The sequence below is a fragment of the Lepisosteus platostomus genome, chromosome 3 (assembly GCF_059453375.1).
Source record: "Lepisosteus platostomus isolate fLepPlt1 chromosome 3, fLepPlt1.hap1, whole genome shotgun sequence".
NCBI lineage: Eukaryota > Metazoa > Chordata > Actinopteri > Semionotiformes > Lepisosteidae > Lepisosteus > Lepisosteus platostomus.
In genome coordinates, this window is record NC_142613.1 from 19,089,375 (window position 1) to 19,097,598 (window position 8,224).

General features: G+C 39.8%; 1 long non-coding RNA gene across 2 annotated transcripts; it reads right to left on the reverse strand.

Annotated features, from left to right (window-relative positions):
• Positions 1-6,028: 6,028 nt before the first annotated feature.
• LOC148674574 (uncharacterized) lies at positions 6,029-8,023 on the reverse strand. Of its 2 annotated transcripts, none has more exons than XR_015935344.1 (2): positions 7,909-8,023; positions 6,029-7,056 (listed from the first exon to the last, which is right to left on the reverse strand). It is a non-coding gene; the product is annotated as an uncharacterized LOC148674574 (long non-coding RNA). The 2 variants fall into 2 exon arrangements; XR_015935343.1 differs by having other exon boundaries at positions 6,029-7,059; positions 7,909-8,020.
• Positions 8,024-8,224: the final 201 nt, after the last annotated feature.

Here is an 8,224-nt window from a genome sequence, read left to right on the forward strand (position 1 = left end):
AGAAGGGCCCTAGCACCCCGTTTGTATTGCTAGGTGGGGTAGTCATACACGAGGCAGGAACGTTCCTCCCACCTTACTGTGACAATATTCCACTATAAAGCACAAAAAATAATAATTAGAATTCCGATATAAACATTTCTTCAGTGAATATACAATTAAACAATGCACATATTACCAATAATAAAACATCACACTCCTTTTATGTACATAACTGTTGTTTTGGCAAATACTACCCCCCTTTTAATGATATCTTCGTACCAATCAATACAAGCATGCACAATCCTGAAACAGGCACTACTAAGCCAGCCCCTGTTGCCATGCCAAAGTTTGGGTCCTATAGATTTGCAGGAGAAACCATTTTGCCAGTGAGAAATGGCAACAGCTTATTTATTTGAGATACATGAGTTGATTACCAATTTGGTTCATTTCACTTCTAAAACAAAGGAAAACAAGTGTGTGGTTTGAGTAATTAATTTTATTAATACAGGAACAAGCTTACTTTACTCTGTGTGTGTGCACCCACAGAGCAAGCAAAGCTATCCCTGTAATTCCAGACTAGTTTGTTTATATTGGAAACCAGCGTTATCGCCTACATTTAGATGGTGAAATATTTACGTTTGTGTGTGTATGTGTTCATGTGGCTACCTCACGAGTGCCAGGTGATCTGGAAACGGTCCAGTCACATTTGGAAATGCTGAGGGCTGCAGAGACATAGCCATCTCACATTGCACAATGAAGCCTCGACACTGGTCTGGAGCCCCAGAGAAAGGGCTTTGTGGTGGCAATCTTGGCTCATGCCCTCTTGCAGGAAATGGTGGGAAAGATGGCCACTGACCTGTATCCTGAGACTGAGCCAGCATCTGAGCTGGAATCTGGGCCTGAGGCTGGGAAGCAAATCCCTCTGGGACAAAAAACTGAGATCTGGGTTCCGAGGTGCGTGACTGAGGCTGAGGTCCCGGCATCTGGAAACCTGGAACCTGTTGCTGAGGAAAGGCTGAGACCGCCTGAGGTGAGCACTGACCTGTGAGCTGGGTTGGCAATTGGGGAGGCCCAGGGCTTGAAGCAGAGGGTATCGTATCCATGTAAGAAGCAGTTAATCGTGGAGCCTCTGGAAGAATTTCCTGGAGCAGGGTTCTGAGGTATTGTGCTGCGTCACGATTTCTTCTGCTGCCTCCTGGCTCTAGAGTTGGGTGGCTCAGACATTCTGTTACGCCGGGCCCGACAAGGTGTTGAGACAGGCTCAGTGAAAATTAGTCAATAAGCCAAAATATGCAGCGATCAAGGTAATTTATTTAGTGGCAGCACTGAAGAGGATCAACAGAGCTGAAACTGAGAAAACAGCTTAAGCAGTAGCTGCAGAGCTGAATCAGGCAAAGACCAGAGGCTGAGGGCTGATACTTTTGAGAACCTGAGACAGAGAAACTCAATATCTGAGCCCTGAGGAATGATTCCTCAGGGCTTAAATACTGTGCAAGGTTCCCTAATTGGCCTGATAGGCCCAGCCTGATCTCGTTGAGGAAGGCCCCATTGAGTCTCCAGCATGTGCGGAATGCGCATTGGCAATTGATGGATCTAACGCAGCAGTGCTGGAGCTCGTTGGGACATAACAGTATCAGCGTTAAATAGGTTAAGAGTCAGGAAAAGCCAATAAATATTAACTACACCTGTTAAAATGCCAGTGCATTCAATGCCAAATGCAACAGATTAAGACGTTTTACCACTTTCTTTCAAACTTTTGCTTTTTGGTGATTTAGACAACATCCCCATTTAGGGTAATGCAGTGATATAGAGCCATATATGCAATAAAAAAAATGTGCAGAACATGAAAATATCACATTTAGTAAATTTCACTTCTGTCCTAAAACACAACCATGCCAAAACCTCTGTTTGGAGGTTAGTGTTAGGGTGCAGATTCTCTCCAAAGAATCAATGCAACCTTCCACTCATTTGAGTGAAAAGTTTAATGCATGGCATCAAAATATTAGCTGAAAAACACTAATCAAGTATGGTACAATTTTATTTTTTGACAAGTATTTTATTATTAGAAATTTCGTGTTGAATGGTGTTCTCAATGATCATGGTTTCAGGGTTAAATAGGTTAAGAGTCAGGAGTACCCAACTCATTTTAGCTCTATTTGTTAAAATAAGAGTGTAGTAAGTACCAAATGCAACAGTCCTATCTTTCTAACTTTTCCTTTTAAGGCAAATTAGTCAACATTTCCATTTAGGGCAATGCAGTGTATAGAGCCAAATATGCCAGAGAAGAGAAAAAATGTGAAGGTAACATTGAAATATCACTTTTCCTAAATTTCATTTCTGTTCTAGAACCCAACCATGCCATCAAACTTTTTCCTTTTTCTAATTATACTAACCCTAACTAATGGTTTGGAGGTTAGAGTTCATATTCGCTCCAGAGAATCAATGCAAGCCTCCATTTATTTGAGTGGCAAATTTAACTCGGCATCAAAATATTCATTTCAAAGTACTAAACAACCCTGCCAAACTGAAGAAAATGCATCAACTATGGTACAATTGTATTTTTTGACAAGTAATGTTTTCATAAATTCATTGAAACTTCCTATTAATAATAATTTAATTAATAATTGCTTATACTTATATAGCGCTTTTTCTGGACACTCCACTCAAAGCACTTTACAGGTAATGGGGACTCCCCTCCACTACCACCAATGTGCAGCATCCACCTGGATGATGCAACGGCAGCCATAGTGCGCCAGAACGGTCACCGCACATCAGCTATCAGTGGGGAGGAGAGCAGAGTAATGAAGCGAATTCATAGAGGGGGATTGTTAGGAGGCCATGATTGATAAAGGCCGATGGGAAGTTTGGCCAGGACGCCGGGGTACACCCCTACTCTTTTCGGGAAACGCCCTGGGATTTTTAATGACCACAGAGAGTCAGGACCTTGGTTTTACGTCTCATCCAAAGGACGGATGAGAATGGTTATCTTGATGAGCATAGTGTCATGCTTACCTATAGTATGAGTCAGGAATACCCCAAAGATCCTGAGTTGTGTGTATAGCCATATTGGAAAGAAATGTGAAAAAATGTTAAGTTAACATGGAGATATCAGTTTTCCTACATTTCATTTCCATCCCAAAACACAGCCATACTATCAAAAATCTAACTCTAGCTAAGCATTGGGACAGGTTAGGGTTAGGGTTTAGAATTCCTCCAAAGAATGAAGGTATATATACTTTATTGAATCAAAGTTAGTCCAAAAAGACAAAGCAAACTCCTCTTACCAAAGAGAATGCATCAACAATGCTAAAATTCCATTGTTGGTCAAGTATGCCTTACCTCAAAGTTTCATGTTGAATGGTGTCCTCAAATCATTTAGTTTCATGCTTAACTAGGGTAAGAGTAAAAAATAAACACTGAATCTTTGAGGTATTCCTAAATATGCCTCTCAGAGGCAGGAGTTTTAGAAGTGTAATCACTTTTTTTTCTCCTCTTTTGCTAAAAGCAGTTTAGACAAAATTCCCTTTTAGGGCTGTTACACTGTGGGAAATGGAACATGCTAGGATAGGGGTGGCAGAAGTTAATGGAGCTTTTTCTTCTAAAACGGAGTGTGTCAGTTCTCACCCATTTACCCTGTTCGTTTCTCAGCCTCTGGGTGCACCCACTGGTTGTGGAAAGGAGGAGAACAAAAGGTAGATAACTATTTTTAGAGAAACAAGGCATAGTGTAGAATGCCACCAGCTCACCTCTTAACAGTACTGCATGAGTGGAGAAGCCAGTGGCTATTTGTTTGGAGGGCTCCTCAGAAAAGTTTGCAAACAGATAGGAGACAGGTTATAGGAGAATATATTCTATATATATATACCTTAAAGCTTAGGTAGAGGAACATACCCTTCCTGGAATGCTGAGAGGGGACATTATAAGAGCCTAATGTTATTACTAAAAATGGCAACCAGGTACTGATCTAGTGAATGTCTGTTATGTATATTGGTAAGGGTTTTATGTAAACGGTGCCCCCCCACCCAAATTACATGTTTTGTTGATTTTCTAAGTGAAAAGAAGTTAACCTCTGCAGCTAACAAACTTCAATTTGACATGTTTCTGCAATTAATACACAGTTATTATTCAGAAAATCAGACCAGAAAATAAAGATAATTGACTTACAACACAGGGGATAGCTATAAAAAAAAAAAGATATCTAAACACTTCCTGCTTGCAATTTCCACTGTCTGAAATTTCATTAAGAAATGGAAGTTAAAGGGAACAGTTGAAATCAAGACAAGATCTAGAAAACCAAGAAAAATCTCCAATAGAACTGCTCATAGACTGGTCAGGAATGCAAAGCAAAACCCCCATATCACTGCAAAGGACCTGCAGGAAGGTTTAGCTGGCACAGGAGTAGTGGTGTACCAGTCTACTGGGCAGCGTTGCTTGCACAAACATGACCTATATGGAAGAGTCATCAGAAGGAAACCTTACCTGCTATCTCATTACAGAAGTCAACATCTGAAGTATGCAACAAAAGCCAAAGGCATTTTGGAACCAAGTGCTGAGGTCTGGCTAAGTAAAAATTGAACTCTTTAGCTAAAACCACAAAAGGTACATTTGGAGAAAAAAAGAGAAGCATTTGCCAAAAAGAACCTTGCCAACTGTTAAGCATGGGGGTGGATATATTATGCTTTTTAACCGAAGATGAAAAAGTTAGATATTACAACAAGACAATGATCCAAAACATACCTCAAAATCAACCATGAAATACTTCAAAAAATGAAAGATTAAGGTTTTGGAATGGCCTTCACAGTCCCCAGGCTTGAATATTATTGAAAGTCTGTGCGTAGATCTCAAACATGCAGTGCATACAAGGAGACCTAAGAATATTTCTGAACTAGAAATGTTCTGCAAGGAAGAGTGGGGAAAAACAATTGAAAGAAAGGCTATTAGCTGGCTACAAGAAAAGTTTGGAGGCTGTGATTTCTGCCAAAGGGGGTGTAACTAAGTACTGCCCAAACATTTGCACATGCCACATTTACAGTTTTATTTTTTTTCCCAATCTGTTAAATACAGCAAATAAAAAGTACATGTGCATTAAAATTTGCAGAAATCTCAAGTTTAAGTTTGTTCGCAGCAGAGGTTGCGTTAACTTCTTTTCACTTGGAAAATCAACAAAACATGTAATCTGGCCAGGGGTGCCCAAACGTTTGCATACAACTATTTGTGTTCAAGTTTTCCCAGACTACTTTGCTATGCATTTGTCTTGTGATTTTTTTATGTATGTTTGTTTTTTCCCCCGATACCTGGTGGAGAAACCCAGTGAGTGCTCGAGTGGCCAGCTACATACAAAACTTCAATAAACCAGCCTTTAATTTGTTTTCAGTGCAGACTTGCTATCGTGTATCCTCTGTAAACAACACGTCCTACTGTCAACCATACCCACACAAGAGGTTTTGTGGGACAATAGTAAAGCAGTGTATACATTCAAATAGAAAAGAAAAATGTGAACCTGGAAATATCAGTTTTCCTAAATTTCATTTCTGTCCTAAAATACAGCCATACCATCAAAAATGGTACCTGTATACATTATATGTAAATCCCAGCCCTAGCTAAGCAGTGGGTCAGGTTAGGGTTGAGAATTCTTTCAAAGAATGAAGGTAACCTTCCACTTATTTGAGTGGAAAATATACTTTACTGAAACAAAATATTAGTTTGAGATGACAAAGCATACCCCTTTAGCCAAAGAGAATGCATCAACAATCATAAAATTCCATTAAGTATTCCTCACCTGGAAGTTTCATTTTGAATGGTCTTCTCAATGAGCACAGCTTCATTATACTTAATTAGGGTAAGAGTCAGGAATACCCCAAAGCTTGAGTTTGTTAATAGGCCTCTCAAAACGCAAGAGTTTGAGAAGTGTAATCACAGTCTTTCAAACTTGCTCTGAGGGCCATATATAGATGTAGCCATTCAGAATGCTTGTTAAAATCCAATACTGCAGGTACTGTGTTTTACGGTGGCATGCGATTCACAGGCCAAAAATGATCAATAGGTGGCACATGTTAGTGAAATATTTATTTAATTTTATCTCCCTACCATGTTTCAAATCCTCTTAATATGGAAATTTCCAAGTAAAGAGAAATTTAGGTAGTTGACAAAAATAACAGGTACATAACATCAGTGAACATCATTATCAAAGTTAAGTTAAGAAAAAAAATACTAACCATACACAGTACATCATGATAATAAAAAAACAGTATTCCACCATCTTCATAAACATTTTTTGCATCAGAGTATTTAACTTGGTCACTTACTGTTTTTATTTAGGAAAGTTAACGTTCTCATTCTAATTATATTAACTTTTAGAACATTATAGGTTTTTTTATAACTTTTCTATGAATACTTGATTTCATTTCAGCCAAGTGCACTTTTTAGAATCTGCTTAATAGAGAATAACATTGAATAGTATCAAAGTATTACACTTTCTTAGTAAAGATGTGCAATTTCTTTGACTCATTAACTCATGATTACTCTGGAAACTTTGACCTTTCCTTTTCAGCTAGTTTTCCGAGTGGCATGTTGGTACAGTGGGTTTGGTAATGACTTTCACCCAGCAGATCCGGGTACTATCCAGTTTTCTGCTTCTGCTCAGATTGCAAGGCACTTTTCTCTTTCAACACAGTCAATTTTTGCACGCTTGCAGCAATTTATTCCAGTCTATATTATTCTGCTTGCTCTTACTCTGGGATTTGCCTCCATCCACAGCCAAGGACTTCTTACCTCCCTAAGACAGATGCCAAGTGGGTGTTCTTATCCCTTTTCTTCTCTTCAGGGCTCATTAGGACCTCAGGCCTTGCCCACTTCAGGTCCTCACACCTGTATTGCAGCTCTTGTTCCAGCCTCCATCTTGTTTCTGCCCTCCTCATCAGGAGGGGCTTGTGCCATGTGGCCATATTCCATGCAGGATACACAATTCCTTCTCACAGGCTCTCCCGTGCATTCCCCAGACCACATCTGCCATGGAATTCAGACCTCTCATCAGATGGGGAGGTCATTTCTTTAAGGATTCCCTCTGAAGATTCTCATCTGCTGCCAAAACATTCAGCAAGATTTTCAGAGAAGCTGAAGGAAAGTACAGTGGAAGACTGAGTGAAAAGGTCAAGACAGTTACTATGTGCGGGAAAGGTTTACTGTTCACACCTAAGACCGTTCTACAACTTAAGCCTGTGATTTTTCATACCAATTCAACCAGAGAGAAATTAAACAGATTACTGGATGCCAAATGCCATGTTTCTGTCCTGTATAAAAAGGAAAGTAACTTCAGCCAATAGAGCATATCTTACTGAGTGCTAGGGGAAACCCTTTCTCTGTGATATGCTCCCCTTCAGCTGATTGAACTAAAGATCTTTTTGACAATCTCCTAACCTGAGTGAAAACTGAGTTTTCTTCAACAGTACTTAATTCCCTACATCTTCAGGGATCCCTCAATCCACTCAGAGATCAAGATTTTTCACCAAAAATATTCCTTTGCACATGCACTGAAGAGCCAAAACAAAAATCAGCCATTTCACAAACCACAACCTATGCCCTCATCCTCCACCAAATGTACCCATGGGAGTGTCATTAGAGGATCTTAGAAAATAGGTAGGTCCAGGACAGCAAACACTAAAACACAGCTGTAGAGCTTTAAAACACCCAAGTGCAGTTTATTTGGCATGCAGGGAAAACATAAAAACACTAAACCAATGCCCCTAAAACAAAAACCTAATCTCTTCTGTGAGCTCCTGCCTGAACTTGTTGCAGGTCCTAACTACAATATCGTGCAGCTACACTGCTTGGAGGCCACAAAGTTTTCTCCAAACAATCTCTCAGATTCTTCTCTACTTTTCAAACTAGAGTCTCTCACACCAAAACTCCTCACAAAATGTTACAACTCACAACTTCCTTGATCCATGGTCAGTTCTTCTCTAATGAGGGATGCATATGGGGATTATGTTTTCTGTTCTCCTCAGGGAGGCATTCCTCCTACCCAGGATTAATTCTAGAAACTGCCACTTCCTGTGTTTTTAAAGCATCACCTGACCAATTGGCTTCCTGCAACTGGTCAGGTGACTGAGCAGCAGCTCATTCCCCAGAGGAATCTGTGGAACGTAATCCCTACTAGAGCTGTGCTCTTCACACTAAATTTAATTTATCTTAAAAACAGCCATGTAAAAAAAATGTCTGTTTTGTGGGAAACCTAGCCCTAACCCTA